The following is a 25,386-nucleotide window of genomic DNA, read 5'->3' on the forward strand; positions in this document are numbered from 1 at the left end:
GAAGTCATTACTTCAAAGGTGCTACCACTATGTTGCTGTGTGGACACTCCAGCACGTGCCATGGTGCAGAACCACATATCATTTAATGGTTACTTCCCATGCACATGGTGCTATGTTCGTGGAACATACATTGATGGTAAGAATACATGCAGCATTTTATCACCTCCACATCACGCTGAAATTGTCATATGCCTGTGTTTCGAGAACGTAACAGTATCAAATATGTTTCAGGGAGCATGCGGTTTCTTGATGCTGAGTCAGAGGGTGAACGTACACAGGAGCTGGTTCTGAGAGACATGAAGATGGCCCTCGACATAGAGTTCCCTGTAAATGGAGTTAAAGGACCATCACCCCTAATGAACTTCAAGAATTTCCACCTCGTCTGGGGACAGACGGTGGACTATATGCACTGTGTTCTGCTGGGTGTTGCAAAACAACTGACCGAGCACCTCTTGACAGTCCTCAGTTCAGGTATGCATTAAAGGAGTACAGAGGGCCATCAAAAAAAAAATTCAGATTAAGACATCTGATGAAAGTGTGTGTGTCATTATACCAAATAGCGCGAAAGGTTTTGATGTGTGCAAATTGTTTCCCAGAAAAAAATTCACATAAACATAGCTCCGCGCGTTCACCCTTAACTCGCCACTCCAGCTATAATGAGGAGCATTCTCGAAACGGTAGCTGTATCCACTTTTTTTAAAATTCAGTTTAAGGCAAGCTAAAAGTTCATTCGGGTTCACTTCAAGCTCAACAGAAAACTCTTTTTTACAGTTCAGGTTCAGCTCTGGTACTAATCCTTGCCCTTGACTTGCACATTGACCTGGACATAGGTACCCCACAGTGCTGGACATTTCAGATAAAAAAAAGTAGAATTTAAGAAAGTACAGTTCACACTGATGGATGGAAAAAATTGTTAAAATGAACTTTTTGTTATTCTAGATAGAGATTTTTTCGTCAGTTAATCATGTATCGCAACACTAGTGACATGGAGGAGCAGCAGCAGTAAATTTATGCAAGGTGGCATAAGGGTTTGTTGATGAATGTCAGCATTACCACCCTGCACATCCTTAGTGTAAGCCAGCAATGATAAAGTGTCTGTGAATAATTATGTTACAGGTGATAAAACAGCAGTGAACAAACGCCTGCTTGCCATTCGCCCACCGCATTGCTTTACACGACTTCCAAGATCCCTTGCAGACAGGCAGCATTGGAAAGCCAGTGAGTGGCGGCACTGGCTGCTGTTTTACTGCCTGCCATGTACTGCAAATATCCTGCCAATACAATACTGGAGGCACCTCGGCCTACTTGTTGAAGCAGTGCACCATCTGCTACTCACTGAAATTACACCAAGCTTGCTAAATCATGCTGGTAAGTTAGTGGCGTAATTCACTTTGTAACTTAGGTGTCCATTTAGTCTCCTTTTTTTATCGTTTTCTTTTTCCTGTTCAACTAAGATAATTAGACCAATTGACGATGAACATTGATGAACAGCAGCTGCTGCTCATCATCCTTGTACCCATTAATTAGCCTAACTACCTTAATTGAACTTGAAAACTAAAAAAAAAAAAATATGGGGACACTCGTAGGTGCACCATGCTGTATATATGTGCTGGGACGGGACCCAGTTTTGTCAGTTCTTGGGGTGAACATGACTGTAGTGGCCCAGGGCCACCCTCTTCCCCGGAAATCTGGCAGTGCCACTGTATAGGCACCTTTTCAATCTCACATGAGGCTGGACACTGCTATACCTGTCCGCTTCAAGTCCATGTCACCAGATATACACGGAATGACACAGGGATCCATTGCAAAACCAAGATTTGACCTAAATCTAGTGAGAACACACTCTGATTTCTTATGCTAACTGCACCCCTGACAATTGCCAACGTGAACTCGAGTGGGCATGGCTGAAAATGGCGGGTTTCAGACAATGTGAGCACTCGAGAGTGCTTGAGGGTACTCGAGAGTGCTTGAGCACAAATTTTTCCTAGTTCCTAAAAATCTAAATTTCTAAAATGAAATTCCTAATAAAACCTAAGTGGAATGCTGTCGATTGGCAAAGTTGGAGGCACGTTAGGCCTCATCTTGCATGTTTCGGGCACCGTGAAAATCTCACATGTGCTTATTGCCTCTTGTATGAACAGTATGTTCCTTGCTCTCTTTTTGAAAACTGAGCACTTCACACAGAGTGCAGGAAAAAAGAACTGTGGACCGTGTTTGTGCTACGCGTGATACAGGTGCCACATCAAAACTAGCACCTGTGTGTAGCACAAGTGCACCAGAAACAGCCTCTGGCTTCTTTTTCTTGTTCTCTTTGGGAAACTCCTTAATGAATAAAAGGAATTAACACTGCATTGTAACTCTTCAATAGCATATAATTTGTTAATGTGCTGCTTTCTTTGTTTTAGATAACTTTCTGAAGGCCTTTGTTGGTCGGACAAGGAGGCTGTACGGTGATAGCAGCATGACGTACAATGTGCACCAGCTGCTACATCTCGCAAAAGGAGCCGAATACCTTGGTCCACTGTGGACTCACTCCGCTTTTGTTTTTGAAGGTGGGAATGGGACTTTGGTAAAGAATATAACAGCAGCAAAAGGCATGCCTCAGCAGGTCATAGAAAGGGTACTTATGTCTCAGCAGCTCAACACAATACTAACAGTTGCACCACTCTCTGCAAGCACAAAGAAAATGTGTGAGAGAATGCTTGGAAATGAGCCATTGCAACACTTTGACAGGATCGGGGCAGCATGTATGCTCGGAGCTCCCAAACATGTCACATATTTCACCAATGATGAACAAGCAGCTCTCATTCAAGTGACGAATGTGCAGGTGATGGCAGCTCTAGAATATTATCGTTTTGTATTGGACAAGCAATTGTACCACAGCAGCGCCTATACAAAGGCAAAGAAAAGTGACAGTAGTGTAGTGGTGTCGAAGGCTGGGGACTTTCTCAAGATTCAGAGAATTCTGAGTGTTAGATTGAATGGTGAGCACAAGTGCTACCTCCTGTGTAAGAAAGTAGTAGAAAGCATGACAAGCTTACTGCAGTTTCCTGGTCACATCAAAAGCTGCTTCCTGTCAGAGCAGAGGACACTGGTTGCCATCGAGCCATCTGTGATTGCACAACCTTGTCTGTTTATAGATTTCCCCTTTGAGGATGTGTCATATGTGTGCCTCTTGCCGAACACAGTAGAGCGGGACTAGCATTGTTATTGCGGATGGGGCTGACATGGCTTTGCAGCATGGTCACCGGTAGTTATCAACTGTATATCTGTTCCAATGGCAGGGTGTAAATGAATTGGGTTCTTTTCGCTGTGTTCCGTGCCAGTACTAACCAGTACTGGTCTGTGCACACTTAGAAGTAAGTCCTGTGCTAATGAGTACACAACATTCCATGACGGCAAGCAGCAGAATTTTGTCAGCTATAGGTCAGATTAAAGACAATTTTACAAACAGTACGTGACTGCATTGCGACACTGCCAAATTTCAAATTTGGCAATGGTGGAGCCATCTAGACAATGCTGTCACAATACACATTTTGCATGTTGTTACTTGCAAACTGGGAGCACGAGCGCCTGTTAAACAGTCACCTGCATTGTATGATACTTGTGCACCTTCTCACCACCTTGTTGGAAGCATTGTTGCAAACAAGGAACAACTTTGTGTGTAGCCACAATGTACAGGGTGAGTCGTGAACGGCTAACCAGAGCGCTTCACAGTGGGAGGGATAAGCGGAAATCGGAGGCCACCTTTGTGGTGCTTGAGTGGCAAACAGGTGCTGCTTTTGATGCAGCAGCTGTTTATTCCTCGCCACAAAGGTGGCCCCCAGTTTCCGTTCCTTGCTCTTATTGTGAAGTGCTCTGGTCCGCTGTTTGTGAATCACCCTGTATAAGTGCACCACCGTTTCAGGGTTACGTGTGCTCAGGCCTGACTGGCATATGCCCTACTTGCATTTCTCCTGATATCTTCAGTGTTTGCAAGAAAAGAACGATTGACTGAATCTTGATGAGCAAAAGTCCTGTAGATACTGAATATGTGCATCGTTGGATGAATGCGCTGTCCATCAAAGCCTTTTGCAAACACTCACTTGTTTCTGCAAATTTTAACTAGCCATAAAGACAGGCTTGCTGGTGCAGGTCTACAGTGAAAGGAGTAGAGCACACACACAGCCAACAGCAGATGGCTCAGGACTGAGTTGTCACTGCTACATTGTAATATGCATTTTGTTCACTTTATTTACTCAAATAGTGTTGTAAATATTCTGAGGGAACAGTAATTGTGAATGGAGGTCTTCTGTGCTACGTGTGCTATGCTTCTGTGCTGTGCTATTTTGAGTGATGTTATAATGTTTGTAAATAAATTGTGGTTTTGTAATTTTGTCATTAGATTTTGTGTGATATATACCCAACAAAACAAGGAAAATTAGATGTCCTTTCTGCGGGTTCAGTAAGCTGTGACCCTCTTTCTTGTCTTGGAAAGAGAGTGAGGAGGAAGGGAGTAGAATTATGTGTTACGTCATCTTAAGAGGTAACGACCCTCATTTATATGCCAGTAACCTTGAATGGCACCCAAGCAACATTTATGTTTATGAATTATTTCGGTGCACCCAAATAACTCTTAAACGTAAATGTAACTTCTACGTTCGAAGACTGTAACGTTATTTCAAAAGTTTCCTGTTTTGAAGGTAACGTTAAATGTAACAAGATTTAGAGTGTATAGCTAGCACCAGTGTCGTTTCTCGCTGATTTTCACAGAGAGTCTTGATGTTTAAGATATTTCCATCAAAAGCACTGCTTCGTGGCATGTGGAATAACCACCGTTTTGTTCCACCATTTCTCTAAAAAAATAAGCACCAGAAACCCTAATTATATATTCCAAAAATTTGGTAAGCAGAAATGCTGGATTGCTGACCTTTATTAAATGCACCTGCGAAATATATCTGTCTTGTCTTAATTTTTCTTTCATATTTATGGTTGCATTGTCATGTGACGAAGTTGGCTAGCTTATGGTAACTGCGTGCTCACGGACGTCTTCACTGCCGCTTCCCATTATGGAAATTAAAAAACCAGAAAAAGTAAAAGGACACAAGACAGGATTTTTGGCAGTTCGAGCCAGGGACACCCACGCATGCTGATATGAAAGGACATACTGGGGGAGGGATCAAACAGCAGCACTTTCCCAGCACTCGTCACAACTGGTGAATATGGTGGGTCCTATCCTATGATGTACAAAGCGCTGTTGCAGAGCCCCTTGTGCCCTGGGTGTCATGAGGCACAGGTGTGAATCCTAATGGGGCTCCTAATCCTAATGCATGCTAGGATTGGTGCAGTTGAACCTCGATCAGTTTCAAGTTGGCAAGTCACGGGGAAGGATTGTCCGGACACCTTAACCCCTCTGTCCAAGGTCACGGGTTCGATCCCGGTTAAGGAGGCTAGGAAATCGGTGGGTTAGGGGTAGCAAGCGGTCGGGACGCTAAGCCGTGTGCATCGTGTGAAAACCTTCGGGTAGCAAAATTATTCCACAGACCGATCACTGTGATGGCATTGCTCGATCGTGATTGTGGTTGTCTGTAGCAACGTCCGAATTATTTATTTGCTTAACTCCACTGTAAATCCGGCCCAGTAACAATTAAGATTGACATCGTGACAGAAATGACAATTGTAATAGTATTTATGTCATCCAAAACCGTCGTTTTGCGATGACGAAACTCTCGTTCTCGTCCTCGTTGACAACTGCTGTCAGGGGCAAAAATGTTGCCATCCAAAATTGCTCTCATTGTTATGTTGTTGTCAGTCTGTTTTCATTGTATAAAAATTAAGTGACATGATCGAGAAAATGAAGGCTATATGTAGTGCTACATACACTTACACTTAACAAATGCGAATTTCGTAGGGGTCTCGTGGATGTCACGTGACCATAACCAGAGGTCCGCACGAGTGATTTGTGCGAAGTCCGTAACGCTGACATTCCTACGCATATATGTCTTCGTCGTCCGTAGACGCTACGGATGGAGGCAGGGCGGGCTACGACAGATCCGTACGTTATCGCACAACCGATGGGGTCCGTAGAGGCTACGTACAGAGTCTGTACGCAACTTATGGCAGATCCGTACGAGACCGTACGACTCCACTGGGCTCTGTAGAAGCTTCCTACAGAGTCTGTACGCGCGAGCTATGGCAGATCCGTACGTGACCGTACGAATCCATAGGCTCCATAGACGTTACGTATGGAGTCTGTACGACAGCTACGGCGGGTCCGTACAGTGACCGCACGATTCTGTAGGTTTCCGTTGGAATCCATATCTTTCTGTACAAACCCGTAAGTAATTTCGTACAGAGTTTTATGGTTTTTTTCAGTAGGGCAACGCATTTTTTTATTAAGAAAAACTATTAGAGCTTTGTAAATTTCGTTTTCGGATTTGGGTTATACGGCCAGACGGGACTCCTGTAGGGCAGCGTATGAACCACAGGACAACTATTATTGGCTCTGTTGGCGTGAACAAAACTGAACAAAGAAAGTGCATCACGTTGGAAAATGACCAGAATGCCGTTGTTATTGAAGTTTGAAGCCATGTTGCCCATATAATTACATTCAGAAATTGCTCAATGAACGGTGGCGCTTCATTGGCGTTACATTGGTCTGCCATAAAACCAAAGTGCCAATGCAAACAGCTTTCAACCAATGCACCTTCATTGGCACTCCACTGGTAATCGTTGGTGAAGCATTTCTCTGTCTTTAATATTAACAGTATGCGTCATGTGAGGGCAAAAAAACACAATAATATTGATAAGACCTAACCTGAGGTCACGCGAAACATTCTGACACCAAACATTTCTTATTTGTACGGTCTATATGCTGCTAATTTGGAAATTAGTCGAGTTGGAAACACATCAAGCCACACACAAAAAATATAATATAAAAATATAATAATAATAATATAATGGGCGGCGAAGGAGCTTCCACGACAGTGTAAGCGGCAGCTCAACACAATACTTGATAGGGTTCAATACTGCTGTTTCAAGCTGGGCGATGTGAAGGAATTACAGATTCATTGTAAGTTGCTAAGACGCGTGCCCTCTCACCGTTACAGGAGCGTTACGCTCCCTTTTTCTCCGGGTGCGGGTCGTGTGTACAATTTGCGAACTTTGCCAATGATTCTGGTTGTTACCGTGATGCACACCGTTATTTTTTTAAAATTCTGTGTTAGCGCCGCGAAGCAACTGTGGCTTTTGGCGCATTGGCCCTGACGTGAGTCCTTGAGGATCACGTGGTTTCGACATTGCGCCAGCGTTGGGATTTTTTGCACTAGGCCACTCTGTTTTGGAGGCCATTAGCGGAGTGAAGTAGAAAAGTCATGCCATGGATATCTTTTAAGCGATAGCATATAAAAGTGAACGGGCTTCCGTGTATATACATGCTTCGTGCACCTATGCGGTACTGCTGACGAGTCTCGAATGACACGAACTCTTTTTTCATGCCCTGTGAGATTCGTATAATCGAAATCCTGCTGTAGCAGCTTTTTTTTTTTTATGGAACGGTTTTGCATCGTATGCCGTCTTTGCACAGAGAATTGCACCCCCAGAATGCCGCACAGTACGCAACATATCTGGGAACCTTAGGCGCCGCGTGATGTCAGCGCCCCTTGGGCAGGCAATAGCTGCCATGCAAAATTGACAGGCAATCCGATTTTCCGGCTATTGCTCTGGAAACTACTTTTGGCAATCGGGAACCTCATACCCGTTTCCAGAACAGCCGCCGGAAAACCGCATTGCGGGTCATTTCCGAATTGCAGCCATTGCCTGTACAAGGACCGTGAGGTCACGTGACGTCTAAGGTGCTCAGGTTTGACCTATACTATGTGGTATTTTTGGGTGCAGTAAGCGGTATTATAAGGGTAGCCAAACAGCTCATAGAATAACCGGTATCAAACACCACTTAAAATAAGGGTAAAAAATTTGACGTTTTTTTACGCTTACTATCAGTCATCCTTGTATGCGTAAGGTGTTGACCCTTAGAATATGGCTAAAAAATTTGACGATTTTTGACGCTTACTATCCGGCTTATTTGTGAGAGTGTACAGCCTACTGCACAAAAACTTGTACCGTAATAAATTGAAGAACGTCTTCAGTGTTTTTGTCTACACATCTATAGCTAAACCACGTGCTAATGCATTGGACAGTAACACTTTTGCTCAACAACCTGGTACATCCACTGCGCCCTCTACAGAGAAGTACGCCAAAATATCTCGTTCCCTGTGTGCCCTGATTAGGGTACCACAGTCCCCCCTCTCTTTCTGTCGAAACTGTATACATTTTTCCCTGTATACATGCACGAGCACCAGACGGAAACTAGTTCGATAATTTGGCGAATTCCACTAATCAGCGCAGTGCATGACAGCTTACACTGGCTTGAGTGTGTCAGATATGCCGATTTTGAAGAGTCGCAGAACTGAGCGATACTCGCGCTGTTGTTCATTAGCGAACAGTGAATTTGTGTGCAAGATATCTTGGACCAACTGTTTTTCAGGAAACATTCTTTTTTAGTTTCCCCGCCCGCCAGTCAAACCGTCGGCAAACCCTGCGCACAGGCGCATCGACGTCACTCCCCTAGGTTTATCTGTCTTTGGCTTGGCATGAACTCGTTGCTTGGCCGCTTTGCTTCCTTGGTTTCGTTCTGTGTGCATTGTATATTGGCAAACAGCTGTTATGTTATTGCTAAGCCGGAAACAAAGCATGTAAACATTTCTTTGGCACGACGTCGTTTGGAAAGCGCACTTCCCTCTGCTGACCTTGCCTTTTATGAGCTGAAGCGATATGATACGTGATATCCCACGGCGAAGTTGTCGAGAATGCGACGGTGCTACGCTTTTAGAACAATTCATCGGAGCATTCAAGTGTTACCTATTATAAGTTGCAAAAAGACCAAGCAGTGCCAAGCTCTTGGCTGACAGCGGCAGCCATGCGGACTGAGTTGAGTTCCACTCCGAGGATTTCGTCCGCGAATGTTATCATAGGTTACGGGCGACTCCAGAGGCAATTTGGAATCTCGGCACGAAATCGTCTGAAGTCAGGATGTACGGCACACAAATTTTGAACGTGGAACGGAGGATCAGGGCAAAAAACAAGAGCAAACGTAAGTCGAGGTTCAGATATAAAAATCAAAAGCTTCATGAATCTATTGTGCAGCTGACCTACTGCGCTTCCTCTGATATAGCTACGATTAACAACGCAGCAGTATTGACAATCTAACTTGTGAATTACCTCAGGTGCACGCTGAAGGCAGGGTCCGGCTTGCATCTGGTGCATTAAGAAATTGCTGACACCTTAGTTGCACCCTAGCTGCCTCCAACAAGTATGACAATATGATGTTATAATTTCAGCATTCACCTATATTCGACTTTTCATGAGAGCTCTCATGCAGACATCTTGGCGCCACTCTTAAATCTGCCCTCAACATTACAACCTCTGCCTTCAGAGTGGAAAACAAAGGTCGCCATTCCGATTAACTGCCATCTCCCAGTTCAAGCACTTTTGCTGTCCAAACACTGGTTCCTGTAGATGGGGTGGTACAAGCTTCACTGTCTGATACGTTACATTAGTTCAGTTAATGTGCCTTTTGCACAATTTTGTTACTGTTAGCTGGATTACTGTTGGACATACAATCCTTTCTTACACGCAGAAGCCGATGTCATGTCCGATAGCGTTTTAGAATTATCACTGTCATCAACCTCCATTGAGGAAGGTGCATTTACTATATGTGCATTTTTGATTGAAGAATTGCCCAGAATTCATGTTAACATTGTCTACTCTTACTAATTCACTGTCTGTGTTCTGATCGCTATGAAAAATGGGAAGTGTTTATTTGTCACAACGTCAAACTGGATAGTGGTACTGGATTGGCATGTAAGCTAAAATACCTGCATTCTGCAATACTTGTGTTGCACTTGGTGCATTACTGTGGGCAATGCCACAGTCATATATTTTTAGTGGGTGCTGCTCACTAGGCAAAAATACCTGAGCAGTGCTGTGTAGTCTCCTTATCCAAAGTCCATAATCTTACTGCAAAATTGTAGTACATAGTATCGTAGCAACCCGTGATAGAGATGATTCACAACAGAAAGCAGACGGATGAGAGTATCTAAATTTTAATGAGACGAGACTTTCGTGCAGAAGGCTGCACTTCTTCAGGTCTAACATGAAGTTACAAAATTCCAGAATGTATAAGACACGTTGTAAGGTAGAGAGCGAGGGTTGGTACAAACATAAAAATAAATATACAAACATAGATAATAAAATAAAAGGGAGTACAACTCCATCAGTATCAAGCCGGCAAGGGAGAAGTTGACAATACACTGTAGCACTGTTTCCCTGAATGTGTCGCCCGTGAATGCCTTTTGTGCCAACTGACCTGACCACCGTGGTCACTCATGCATTATCTACACAACTCATCCCTTGTCTGTTTGAAACTGATGGTGTCGTACCGAATTTTTATTGCACTATATATGTTTGTATTTTTATTTGTATGTTTGTACCAACCCTAGCTCTTCTTGATCTCTACCTTATAACATGTGTTATATATTCTTTTCTTCTTTTGTAACTTCATATTAGACCTGAAGAAGTGCAGCCTTCTGCGTGAAAGTCTCGTCTCATTAAACTTCAGAGGCTCTCCACTCGCCACTACCGTCACACATTAGTGCGCGACATTCTTCGGCGACCAGCATCCGGATACTGCCAAGCTGTTTTAGCTCACCGCAGCCTCATTCCAAAGCATGAAAAACTGGTTCTACCCGCAGTCCCACCATGGGCCCTTCATGCACCACCTGTGCATGTCAATGTCCCTGGCTTGACTTCCAGAAAATCGGCTACAACAATTATTGTTCTTCGCCAACTCACTCTGAGCCTGCTTCATCGCGATGAAGGCAGAATTAAAATCTTCACTGATGGCTCATCGACACAGACCGACTCTACCTGTGCATTCGTAATCCCTGAGCTCTCGATTGAACGAAGCGCTACGCTGTCGCACCCGACGTCGGCTGCTGCGGCCCAGCTGCATTCCATTCTTATGGCGCTTTCCTTCATTGTGTCCCGTCAGCCACTCATGCACTGGGCCACATACAGTGACTCACTCCACCCGCCCTCCAAGCTCCGCAGTGCACCATGAGCTCGAGCTCCCTCGCTCCACTGGTGTGTGACGTCCTCAGGGAGTATTCGTGTGCTGTCACACAGACACGTCATTCTGATGATGGGACCCGAATGGGACCCGAAACGTTAACTGTATTTTGTTATGTTTGTTGAAAGCCGGTGCGGTTCAAACTAGTAAAGATGTCACACAGACACATAACATCACCTTGCAGTGGATCCCAGGTCATTGTGGCGTCCCTGGGAATGAGGCTGCCGACCTACTTGCGAGACGGGCTCATGTGGCACGTGGCGTACCGACGCACCCCACGTATTTCACCCAAGCGGACGCGAAACAAGCCATTGGTACTCTTATGAGACGTCTGTGCAGCGAACACTGGCGCAGCAGTGTCCCTTCTACGTCGTTCCTGCGCAAGGTGGACCCAGATCTCCGTTTTTATATGCCGTCAGCGTTTCCTCGGCGCATCACGTCGCTCATCTACTGGCTTCGCCTCAACGTACCATACAGTGGACGACTTTTGTTTAAGCTCGGCATGGTCCCGTCCCCCAACTGCGGTCTGTGTGATGTAGTTGAGGACGTGGATCATATACTCCAAGACTGTCCGAGGTACAGTGCACACCGTTGTACCCTTGTGTCGTCCCTGTCCCGCCTGGATAATCGGCCATACTCCACCGAAAAGGTTCTTGGATGCTGGCCAGCAAATCAGCTCATACCTGCCATGCGCGCCCTTGTGCAATTTCTCGTCTCGACGGACCTCTCTGACAGATTGTGACGCTCTTTGTTTTTGTGCATTGAGATTTCGCTTTTGGTGCCAAGCTAGGTGGCGATGTTCTCATTTATTCTGTTTCCATTCCGTTGCAAAGCGTCGAGTTTTGTGTAGTTTCCCTTTTCTTTCGCTTTCCTAATAACGCGTCCTGGAGTAGCCAATTGGCCCATTGGAAAATTGGAATTGGAATAAATAATTGAAATAAACCATAAAAATAGAAGAGCTGTCCTTCAAAAGGAGATAAGTCTTGTGTCTCAAGGAAGTATTACCACTTTCTAAGTAACTTGAATAAGCTTACATCACTACCTGATTAACTGTCCTAACGAGCGTGATTTAATTGCGTGAAGTAATTATTTGGGCTGCTTCGGTGTGTCCATATTTGCGAGGCATTACGTCGAAGACACCGCTGTCGTTCACTAAAAGACTCTTGCTACGATTCTACAGGACGATCTCTTTCTGCCACGCGAGTATGTCTTTTCCGGGACCATTCTTTCTGGAACAATTTTTGTCCAGAACGCAGCACGAGAGATTATATACATGGTTGTTGTAAACCTCACATCGTTTCTTATTGAAATATTGGCTGTGAAACCTGCTCTACCACGATCCCCAGCGCTCCACTGCAGTGACAGACTAAGTTTCGGAATACAAAACATAACGTAATGAAGAATCGAACGGCAAGACACCTGTGAAACACGGTTAGGATACATCAGTGTACTGGCACCTTACAAAATTGTCTGATGACAAACAACGATCAACGCTTGCAGCGCAATAAATACTCACAATCTCTGTTGCCTCCCATTGTTTCCAATGGGCACACACAACGTCTTATAGGACCCACCAACATGGCGGCACGAATGCGTGCCTCTCCCCCACGAGTCTCTCTCCCATGCGCGATCCAGCCTTTATACATAGAGATCAGTGGGCTGCTGTATCACGTATTCGAGAGACCTACATATTCCTGGTGTAGTTTTGGTGTTAGGGGATGCAAAAATCATCTTCGTTCATCTTCGACGACGGGCGTTTTCTACCACAAGATTCCCCAGGAGAGTGCGCGAAATCGAATGTGGTTCGAAGCACTCGGCTATTAGATACAGCAGGCGTGTCGTGTGTGCTGAGCTCATTTTGCTGCCGATGACTACGAAGATGCCGTAGAAGGCGAATTGCGAAGACGTCCGAAGCAAACTGCCGTTCAGTAACCAGTGATTTTGCTTCACCGAGTTGACGAGTTCAACACAACGTCTTAGGTATGTACAGGTGTCACACATGTATAAATTATAATATAGCGATGACGTGTTCCATTTAACTTATGTTATCCTACTTTTCCCGTACTGAACATTGTCAACATCAACAAATTTAGTTTTAGGGGCCTTCCAGTGTTGAAGTGGCGCCAGACTCCTTTGTGTGTGTGTGATCCAGACACTCAAGTTGAAATGACAGAAATAGCTGAAAGCAGGTACGCATAGTCCATAGATGGAAGCACTAGATTTGTTACGTGTTGCAGACTTTGTAACATTTTTGGAGCCTTTCGACAGGTGCAGAACATTGGTGTGACGTCAACAGTAGGAGAAGAAACCGATGAGAACTACTAGCTTCTTTGCAGGGTAGAAGAATACTTCCTGTTGAGGTATAGTTATGACTAAGGAACGCTAATTAATTTTCTAGAGATGCATCCTCTACACTTGAATGCCCAGTGAAACAGCGAAAGTTCATTGTCTTTGAAGCCCCACTACTGGAATTGTTCAAAGTGTGTCACAGGTGCAGTGAGCCATGCACGGTTACCACATCATATTGGTCCTAAATTTGCAGTGTGTCCCTATCTAAGACAGAACGGTCGTTTCTCTTTATTGCTCTCCCGATCCTACCTTCTAAGAGATTAATGCGGTTCTCCATGCGTTGCATGGGCACTGCCTTTTTCTACTCATGCTTTCGGTTTCTTTTTCTGTTAGATAAATCTTCAATTGAGAGTTTGCAGCCATCACGCTGTGTACTGTGTTTGCCCCTCATCTATATTGATGTGCTATAACGGTATAGCACATCAACATGCCAACAACCTACCAACAACAACCAAACAACCTTGTCTAGTCCTACTTTTGGATGGAAACTACACGATGTGGTAACATCCACGTATATAAGATTTTAGTTGACGGAGATTTGGCGTTTTTGTACAACCTTCATTGTACATTTCTTTTGTCTCACTTAGCACACATGAAGAAAAGTTATCATCTTCATCAAGACGACAGGTCATTGTTGTATCTATCTGCAGCATTATTGTTCCTGTAATCTTTTCATCAACAGAGGATACAAAAGTGCACAAATGGTAAAATATAACTTGCTTGTCCAATTCAAAAGGCAAAGACAAAACTGTTTATACTCCTCTTGTTTATTTTGTTGCAGGTTTTACAGCTCTATCAAGTACGTCAAAACATCAGAGGGCAGGAAGTCCTACTCTGTTTACTAAATCTCTGGACAATAAAAAAGAAAGATATAGTTTGAGGTTGTGACAAAATGTTGGTTCTACTCTTATATTATATTTAAATTAAATGTTACGATGCGTTTGCCGTGTACACTGAAGTCTGTTTCAATTTGCAGGGCTGTCAGAAGTACTCTACAAAAGTACATAATTACAGTAACAGAGAACTTACGCAAAAATTATTTAGCCATTTTGGAGTACTATTGCCCACACCAATGCTGCATGGTTAACTTTGAACCCAGATCAAGGGCTGCTAATACTTGAAATCAGCCCTCAAGTCCTTCTTTACAAATGTTTGTTGGTGACATGATAATGAATCAGATACCAGTACTCATTTTAGCAAAACAGAGTTAATTATGTGTTAAATCCCAATCTCGGCTAAAACATTAATTGGCATTTGGAAACCTGGTCAATAAGAAGTATATTAAAAGGTTATGAACACAGTTCAGCTGAATGACACTGATGAAAATTATCTTATTTACTCCTCGCATATACAAGACATGAGTATAATCTACAAATACAGATATGCCCCCATGTTACTTAACCCTCCAGGAACAAACTAATAATTATAATATGCTGTGACTGCAAAGAAAAAGCAATGAGAAAAACTTGCAGCAAGCAAGAAATGAAATTTTGCTGACATCAATATATACATTTCTACAAGTCTGCACACTGATGGGGAAAGCATCCCTAATAGCATGCACGACGCAGGCAGGAAGAATACTTTCTATTGTACTTTCTCAGAGCACTCCATATCCTCCTTGTGAATAGCCGACAGGTGATATAACGGAATTTCCTGCAGAAATAAGGGTTTTCCGTCCAGTTGGCCGTTCAAGTAGCGCGTAAAGGCCACACGGCGCTGCCGCGTACGTTGCCATGCTCTTCGGTTTCTCGGATGTGCGTAAAAGACACTTGCAGTACTTCGGTGTCAAGGCACAGTATTTCGAAATATTATTTAGTTGTGATGCAATTGTCTCTCTGCTTTTCACACGCATTCTCTACCTCTCGGCAGCACAAACACTGGTCCGTAGTATCCATCGATAGGTTTATATTCACTTTTCGGTCCCTTTAAATACAGGTTTAATGTTTGCTCAAGGTAAGTCAACCTAGCTGTGACCCATCATACGACGCCTGCGGTTTAGTTGTGTTTAACCATCGAAGTACATCCTGTTGCAGACGGTGGACGCATTGCAAATGGCGCCAGGAGAAGATCGGCTACATCGGTGAAGCTACGATGTACTCGTACATTACAAGGGAGTCGTTATAGGTGACCGTGGGACTATATCGATTGCAAGCACGTGAGTTACAGAATGGTGTACTATTCCAGCATTCACGTTGGAACAAGACCAGCGTGATATTCACTTCGGTTTCTTTACAGATTGTTTCCTGTCTCAACGGTCAAACATACGTGTGCAAAATTGCAACTGCTTCTCACATCGAAGCGTGTCTGGTGCCACTTGCTTGGACAATTGTTCGTCGGCCATTTCGTTTGAGGAACTATCGTCTTCGTCACTAAGGATGATCTTGATTGAGCTTTGCAGTGCCAACCTGTTCGAAGTTTCGAGGATTGTGTGTTCGATGTTTGGAGGACTGCCTGGTGCATCGGATGGGTTGTGTGTCCGTGCAACGTGTGCTCCATATGTGTGTGTTGGGTTTAGTGGACCGTGTATGATTTTCATTCGGCAAACGACGATGCACTGAAGGATTTAAAGGTATGTGCACGCCAATAAAATTTGGTGTTTCAAGTTCGATGTCCTTGGTGCATTTGCTTCCTCTCTTTTTCGGTTTTCTTTTTTCGCGATTTTTCGGTTAGGGAACTCGAGAGGCACAATATGTCTTGCGTATTAGTGAGTACAATTAACCCTTCAATACGTCCGGTACACTCTGTGGTTCCTGGCGTCACCGGGGATGCCGTACCAGTTGTTTCAGGCGGCACAGAGCACCTCCAGCTTTCGCAGGCACCGCGTGCCTCTTGAAGACATCTGGCACATTAAAAAAAAATGTGCCAGTTGATCAGACGGCACCTATCCGTCTCTGGGTTCAGAGTGTAGCACCAGGAATTGAATATGCCTTTCCTGCTACCAGTCAGGGATGTCACATTTGAGACACTCATTGACTTTTCGTGAATTACTTGTTCACTTTGTCCCAAGATGGAGCTCGCCACAGCTCATTTGCCTATCTGGTAATGTTGCGGCTTGTGTTGTGTTTTTCCGTTTATCTGTTCCAGCCTCAGAACAGTTACTTTGGATCAGGTCAGGTACGTTTCATTTAGACACGGCAAACAGGAAGCGGTGTTTCTCAACACAACTTTGCAGTAGCCTTCCTGCACTGTTGCTGCGGCCATTAAGCGCGAATGGAAAGCCACAAATAATATTCACTGTAATTTTATTCTGTGCTATGTAATCCTGTTCTGTCAAAGAAGCGTGTAATGCCCCGTAATGTAGTAATATAGTTCATTACTTCTTTAAAGTGGGAGGAATGGCTGCATATGAATGCAGGAAGGAAACTGTCATGTTACGACAAGTGTTTATGTATTGCACATTTAACTACTCATTTTAATTATTTTTGCTTTTACCAGCGTATCATGTAAAGCCATTTTGTATTAATTTTGAACATGTTAATTTTAGTAGCCAGAGCAGCTGTTACGCAGTGAGAACATAGCCGGTGTGTGTTTGTCTTTTCCATCATGCCCCTTGGTTTTCCTCTCTGATGCTACACATGTTAGGGATAGGTTTTAGAACCGGTAGTTCCAGCCAAGTGAGATTGCTTTTTAGGGGATTATCACGCTGGCAGATGAAATATAAGGTTTAAATTATTTGGTGGACAGGAATTGCGTAGCTTCACACAAATCTACTACTACGACGTGAGAGTGGTTTCAAATCTAGCTTTCCTCTGTTCCTGACATTATCGCACAAGATGTAGTATACACTATGATCCTTTATATGGTGGGTACGTACAGTGTAATCGACAGATGCAAATCGGTGTTTCCTACTGCGTTGAAATGGGGTAGTTTGTATCTGAGAGCCATAGTGAAACACAGGCAGCCAGGGACAGACTTTTGATGCCCTCGAGAAACTTGGCAACACATTGTAGGGACTCTGGATGCTGCCTAAATTTCCAGAACACAGAGATCAAGGCTGTGTCTCTAACAACAAGTGGTTAGAGAAATCCAAGACAGTTGCATGTGTAAACAGTACGCTGTTCGATTTGCTTCTGTCCAAGATACGTTAACTCAAAGGGACGCGCACGGGCACACTCAGAATGATACTAGGGCTGCCTGTGAAATAGAATGAGGAGAGGGGGAGGATGTATAACAATTTTTTATTGTCTGTTATTCTGTTGGATAAATTGTCATTTGTTTAGCAGCACATGTGTGTATATCCCAGAGTCTGCTAATATATCAGTTGAAAGCTAGCAGTTGCGTTGTAGCTGTCTCATCGTGTCCTTGGCTGCTTGTGTTTCACTATGGCCATGTTTGCTATTGCAAAAAGAAAAAAAAAGACCATAGAAAAACACGAAAAGAGCGGAAACCTGCATGTTCTAGTGCTGACATGGAGGCAATGCAATGAGGTAATATGTTCCATTCATGAACTCTACATAGTAGTACAGATCACAATGGCAATCAATTATTCAGATTTATTTTATTTTTGAATTATTTTATCTTTTGGAGCTTTGATTGTCCAGCCTATTATTGGAGCGTTATGTGATTCCCCTCTTGAGATATTTTAAGATTGCTGATCCTGTACAGTTTGTTAATTTTGAAGCTGTACTGTGCCAAGGTACAAAAAGAGAATTGTCATATCTCCATTTGAATATATAGGAATACTTTGTAGGTACATTCCTTGTTGACATTTATATTTGCACCAGGTCCCAACATTGTGGATTGATGGAAAATGTAAATAAAGAGACTTATGTTCTTGTCAAACTATACGCAAGTGTCGTCTTTTCTAGTAAGATATTTTCTTTTCACAAGACATAGGTTGCAAGGCAAGGGATTGTATGGGCACAATGATGGTAGAGTGTAGCATTGTTTTTTGCCACTTCACATATATTCACTGTCATTCGTGTGCACATGTATGACTAGGAAGGTACAGCATGTGCATAAAAAAAATAATTTCGTACGCAGTCTCACATATGGTTCAGAAGATTAGATGATGCACTACATATGCATTAACAATTGAAGAATGGAACAATCTACAATATGAAATCTGTAGCTCCCAGTGATATGCAGCTTTTACAGAAAAACTGAATTCCCATTTCAAATTCTCATCGTAGGATCCTAGACGGCTTTGATACCAGTTGCTGATCAATTATTGCCTTTTTCTTTTCCTTTTATTTGTTGTCATGTGTGAGTGTACGTCCTATGTTATTGAATTTACCAAATCCTACAATGGCTCAAAAAGAGCCAGAAGTATCTTAAAATAAATAAATAACTAAATATTAGACGTCCAAGAATATATAACTGTACTTCATGTGCAATGGGTATGCTAAAGCATAACTTCCATGAAGACTCTAGTTACACGAGCCCTGTAAAACTGGCCTTTGTGAATTACTTGGTAACGTGTCTCTAACTGTAAAGGTAAAAGGCAGTCGTGAATGCTTATCACGTCCTACATGATAAATATTAAAGGGACCGAGAAGTGAAAAATAACCCCCATATTTTTGCCCACTGTTGTGCACAACATCGTTGTTTGATAAGACACAGAAAGCATTACTTCTCAATTCGGCATATTTTTTACGTATAAATATTTTGAAGATTGCCGGAACATGGGCCAGCGAACCACGGTGCCAGCGAACGGCGAAAAAGAGCAACTTGGGTTTCAGGTCCAGGGCTCCCAGGGATTGGTCAACCCTTACCAAGTGAGAGCTAATTTTGTAGAGAACGAAGCTGGCACACATTATCTTACAGCTAAACACTATTTTAAAAAATGACGCTCACTTCCATAGCTTTTACGTTAATAAAGCATTCAGCTACTTCGCCGCTACGAGCTACGATCCGCCGCGCCATCTGCAAGGTCGTCTGTGTTATCGCGTTTATTGTTTACGTCGTGGGCGGTCGTGTTGGCCGCGCGAAGAGAAGTGAATAACATGTTCGTGGTTGTTGTGTCAATTATTCGAGAGACCTACATATGAGTGGTGTGGTTTTTGTGTTCGTGGATGCAAAAATCATGTTCGTTCACCATCGGCGGCGGGCGTTTCTACCACAAGATTCAACAGGAGAGTGCGCGAAAACGAATGTGGTTCAACGCACTCGGTTATTAGATGTAGTAGTCGTGTGGTATGTGCTGAGCTCATTTTGCTGCCGATGACTACGAAGATGCCGTAGAGGGCGAACTGCGAAGACGTCCGAAGCACACTGATGCTCAGTATCCAGTGATTTTGCTTCACCGAGGTGACGAGTTCAACACAACGTCTTAGGTATGTACAGGCGTCACACACATATAAGTTATAATATAGCGACGACGTATTCCATTTAACTTATGTTATCCTACTTGTCCCGTACTCAACTTTGTCAACATCAACAAATTTAATTTTAGGGGCCTTCCAGTGCTGAAGTGGCGCAAGACTGCTTCGTACGTGTGATCCAGGCACTCAAGTTGGCATGACAGAAATAACTGAAAGCAGGTATGCAAAGTCCACAGATGGAAGCACTAGATTTGTTACGTGTTGCAGACGTTGTGACATTTTTTCTTTTTTTTTTAGTCTTTGAACAGGTACAGAACAATGACGTCAACAAGAGGAGAAGAAACAGATGAGAACTACTAGCTTGTTTGAAGGGTACGAGAACAGTTCCTGTTGAGATGGAGTTATGACTTTATGACTAAGGAACACTAATTAATTTTCTAGAGATGCATCCTCTACACTTGAATACCCAGTGCAACAGCAAACGTTCATTGTCTTTGAAGCCGCAACTACTGGAATTGTTCAATGTGTGTCAGAGCTGCAGTGAGCCATGCAAGGTTACCACATCATATTGGTCCCAAAATTTGCAGAGTTCCCCTATCACGGGCGCAACTGTCATTTCTCTTTATTGCTCTTCCGATCCTACCTTCTCAGAAATGAATATGGTTCACCATACACTGCATGGGCACTGCCTTTCTCTGCTCATGCTTTCGGTTTCTTATTCTGTTGAATAAATCTTCACTTGAGTTTGCAGCCATTACTCTGTCTACTGTGTTTGCCCCTCATCTATATTGATGTGCTCTAACGGTATAGCACATCAACATCCCAACAACCTTCCAAACAACCTTGCCTTGTCCTACTTTTGGGTGGAAACTACACGATGTGGTAACATCCACATATATAAAGTTATAGTCGACGGAGATTTGCTGTTTTTGTACAACCTTCATTGTACATTTCTTTTGTCTCACTTAGCATGCCTGAAGAAATGTTCTGATCTTCATCAAGATGACAGGTCATTGTTTGATCTGCAGCATCATTTTTCCTGTAATCTTTTCACCAACAGAGAATACAAAAGTGAACAAATGGTAAAATATAACTAGCTTGTTAAATTCAAAAGGGAAAGACGAAACTGTTTATACTTCTCTTGTTTATTTTGTTGTAGGTTTTACAACTGTACGTTCAAGTACGTCAAAACATCAGAGGGCAGGAAGTCCTACTCTATTTCCTAAATCCCTGGACAATAAAAAAAAAAGATATAGTTTGAATTGGGACAAAACGTTGCTTCTGCTCTTATATTATATTTCAGTTAAATGTTACGATGCATTTGTAGTGTACAGTGAAGCCAGTTTCAATTTGCAGAGCTGTCAAAAGTACTTTACAAAAGTACATCTCAATTACAGTAACAGAGAACTTATGCAATAAATTATTTAGCCATTTTGGAGTACTATGCACACCAATGGTGCATTGTTAACTTTGAACCCAGATCAAGGGTTAATAATAGTTGAAGTCAGCCCTCAAGTCCTTCTTTACAAATGTTAGTTGGCGACGTGATAATGAATGAATGAAGTACTCCGTTTAGCAAAACAGAGTTAATTAAGTGTTAAATCCCAATCTTGGTTCAATTATTAGTTGACATTTGGAAACGTGGTCACTAAGAAGTATACTAGAAGGTTATGAACACAATTCAGCTGAATGACACTGATGAAAATTGTCTTACTTACTCCTCACATATACAAGTGAGACATGAGTATAACCTACAAATACATCTATGCCCACAGGTTACTTAACCTTCCAGGTACAAACTAGTAATTATAATATGCTGTGACAGCAAAGAAAAAGCAATGAGGAAAACTTGCAGCAAACAAGAAATGAAAATGTGCTGACAACAGTTCTACAGGTCAGCGCACTGATGGGAAAGCATCCCTAATAGCATGCATGACGCAGATCGAGATCCAGTGGAGTATTTTCTATTGTATTTTCACGGAGCACCCCATATCCTCGTGAATCGCCAACGGGTGGTAAAACGGAATTTCCTGCAGAAATGAGGGTTTTCCGTCCAGTTTGCCGTTCAAGTAGCGCGTAAAGACCACATGGCGCTGCCGTGTACGTTGCCATGCTCTTCGGTTTCTCGGATGTATGTAAAAGACACTGGCAGTACTTCGGTGTCAAAGCACAGTATTTCGGAATATTCGTTAGTTCTGATGCAATCGTCTGTCTGCTTTTCACGCGCATTCTCTACCTCTCGGCAGCAAAAACCGTAGTATCCACCGTAGTATCCGTCGGTTTGCATTTCACACATGAACACCTGCACGACGAAAAAACAGCGCTTGTTTCGGCTTACATAAGTGCTTCTCCCTGATACATGGAAATTTCACAAAGCAGTCCATGTTCACGGCACGGTGAGCTACTCCTGAGGACGAATGTGACTCCGATTAATCTCTGGACGAGGAATCTTCTGCTGTGAAGAACACACTTTCCAGCACGCTAACGCACGAACAACAGTTCTGTGTGAGTGACAGTTCTCGAATGCGGAATTCCAGCGCACTTATGTCCAAGAGGGTCGACATTCTCGACGTAGAAAGCGGTCACAAATGCCCACTGCCATTTTCGTTTTCGCCGGATTAGCGCCCGGAAGTGCGCGTATTACATGCGTCCTCGACAGATGGCGCGGGGTCATGCCATTGTTGACAGACTGCTCGGTTTCCTACTAGGTCCCTGGACATGCGATTATGGAAAATTCGATTACAGAAAAACTACAGCGATTTAAGCGGAGTTCTTTGACATTTGAACTTTTGAAGGTTCAAGCTTTTCGCTGAACATAAAGTTTCGATAGGTTTATATTCACTTTTCGGTCCCTTTAAATACGAAGTGATTTGTGTAATAATTCCTGCGCACAGAATTAATTCAGAGGCTGACCAGTGATGTCACGCATGGCGACAGTTACACAAATTGCCTCTAACACTTGGGCTGAGTTGTGAGTTGAAATAGCACTCTACAAAGCGATAAGGTGCACTCACTGATTGATTTCTAGGACCCCTGCTATGCCCAAACTCTTCGGACCACCGAAACAACATTTGTAAGTGGCAATATGTGCTCTGGTGTTTTGCGCCTGCATGGTGTGCAACCACATGGCTTCTGGAGCTTTCGTGTGCATGTTTTTGTCCTACGGCGCTCATTAACAACAAAATCCAGATGCGAGACATGAAATGCGGTAGTTTGGAGTACTACACGACGCAGCATGACATGGGAGCCTGTAATTCAAAGAAAGCTACTCGAAAATGCACAGAATCCCACAAAAAAAGTTTAAGATGCGATTGGTATTTTGCTTTACGCCGCTCGTCGTTCCATAACATTGTCGACGGTGTTACACATTGATAAATCGTACGTAAAACGTGTCCCATAGCATTATGGCGTTTCTCAAATACATAGCATGCTTTTTTCCTGCAAAAATAAAACGTTGTCCGCATTTTCTTGCTAAAACGGCTGTAGAAACGCCTATTTCATCAAAATAATTGATCCTACACTGGGCAAGCGCTGTAAAGGGGCTAACGCAGACGCGACTTGATACAAATTGTTCGAGCTCACAAAACTCAAACGACGGATTCCAGTCACAACATCGCACAGAGCTTCGTTCACGAAGGAGTTCGCAGCTGCTGCACTGTTTACTCATCGCGGATTCAGTGGAACCCGGCTGTCCGCCATCTTCCAGCACAGATACGTGAAGCCACGAAAAGCCATAGCTGGAATCCACTGACAAGTACGAAGACGCATACACGTCACAATACCCGTTCGGGTGCATCTACGTCATAAAAATGGCTGCGCCCATGTCTGTTTCGGAATGAATTATGTTTTTTTTTACATGGTACTGTACCGAACTGGGAGAATGAAGGTGTATTTTGGGGAGACCTGGATGTGGGCTTTCAGAATATCACAACTGTTTCGACTATTTAGGATATCGGCATTGCTGACTTTTAATATGTGGGTATGCGCTTGTCGCTTTAGCGTAACAACGTGCGTCACGTTTCATTGCCGTTCCGTTCGTATTTACACTGAACATACACCAGTACACTCCTTCTGCGCTACACGACAACGAAGAGCGAAATTCGCCACTCGAAAAAAAGATAATAATAATAAACGGTACTTACCGGAGTGGTTCCTCGAGGCAGTGCCGAAAATTTGGCACCACCGACAAGCTGCTGACGGTTCGGACTCTGGAGTAACCTTGGCACGCGCCGTATTCCCTCTCTTCCTGGTCTCATTGAGAGAGAGAGAGAGAGGAGGAGATTCACATTGATCGCCGAGGAACCCAAGCGCTTCCGACAGACGCCGTCGCGCCTGGAATGAGAAGGAGAAGAAAGAACAAAATCTTTCGATTGATCGAACGGCACGTGCGGAGGTGAGCTTTCAGCTCCGGTGTTTGAAAACATCACACAGGTGGGAGAGATGCGCACGTGGAGGTGGATGTAAGAGCTGAAGGAGCACCGGTACGCAGCTGGTAAAAGCGCATACATGGGCAAGTACAACGGGATTTTTCGCGCTTTTTTGCTTTCTTTTGACTTTGCGCTTTAAGCTCAGCAGAATTCATGGACACCACGCCGTCGATTTTAAACCGTCGCATGCTGTTGTTCTCGCTAGAGAATGCAGAGCCCAGCACGATCACAGCGGCGTATCACTGAACTACGCCGCGCCATTTCGAGACGGCGCAGTGTCGCGCGCATGTGTTTCTCCTAGGGCGCGCGTGGCTGACCTCGGAGTGGGAATTATTATTGTCCGTGTGATTATCTGGAATCTTTCTGGCTTATGCTCTGGGAAGGAGAAAGCGCTCAGCGATGAATGAGAGAGGGACGCTCGGCACGTGTGGGGATGAGTCGCTCTTCGACGGCTTATGAAAACATTACGTTGTGAGCATTGTTACGCTGGCAAGCTTCAAAACCAAAGAGCGAAAGCAATGAACGGCGCGTTCGACCCCTATTGTTCCGTTTCCAGGTGCGCTCCATGGACCGGTTGCACTAAAGTTTCGTCCGGCGACCGAAGCGCCCCTTCCTCTAGTGTAGAGCGCCCTTATTAGACGGTCGTGTCCGGCGTGTTCCCTGCATTACCGCCGTACCGGGTACGTCATTTCTCTTGTGGAAATTCTTGCGCCACGAATTTCCCGAGCCGCAGTGTAGGTGATACATGCCCCTGTACGGAAAAGCCTCGGGCTACACGACCACAAATGGCGCTGCAGGATAGGGTTCGGGGTGCCCCCCAAACGTCGTGAAACACACTCCTTCGCTTAAGAGTTTAGGGCATTGACATGGCGTTCTGCTTGCTCTCACTGTGGCTAGATGTTTACGAATGTTTTATAGCACAGTGCTCATATATGTTGGCTAAGCTGCACAATGTGCAAACCATTGCTTGCGAGTCTGTATGTAGACGCGTTGCCTTCAGATTTTGAGCAGCACCATGATGTGGCAGGCGCGTGTATATTCCCTGTCTGGGTTCACTTCTTCCATGTAGTTTGCTATCACGTGCAAGTGTTAGCTTCCGTTCGAGTTCCAGTGCCTGCTGTGCTGTCTGGGGTTTTTCATGGGTTTGCCTGAGACGGTGCTGTCTGACAAATGTCGGTGC

The 25,386-nt window shown here is 43.9% G+C and overlaps 1 long non-coding RNA gene across 1 annotated transcript in view; it reads right to left on the minus strand.

The window, feature by feature from the left end:
• The window catches only part of LOC135371377 (uncharacterized), a 130,271-nt gene that overhangs the window by 93,830 nt on the left and 11,055 nt on the right, over positions 1-25,386 (minus strand). The window contains exon 2 of the long non-coding RNA XR_010415576.1: positions 23,922-24,111. This is a non-coding gene — a long non-coding RNA (uncharacterized LOC135371377). The remainder of the gene's footprint in view (positions 1-23,921; positions 24,112-25,386) is intronic.

Source organism: Ornithodoros turicata, chromosome 1, assembly GCF_037126465.1.
Source record: "Ornithodoros turicata isolate Travis chromosome 1, ASM3712646v1, whole genome shotgun sequence".
Classification (NCBI taxonomy): Eukaryota; Metazoa; Arthropoda; class Arachnida; order Ixodida; family Argasidae; genus Ornithodoros; species Ornithodoros turicata.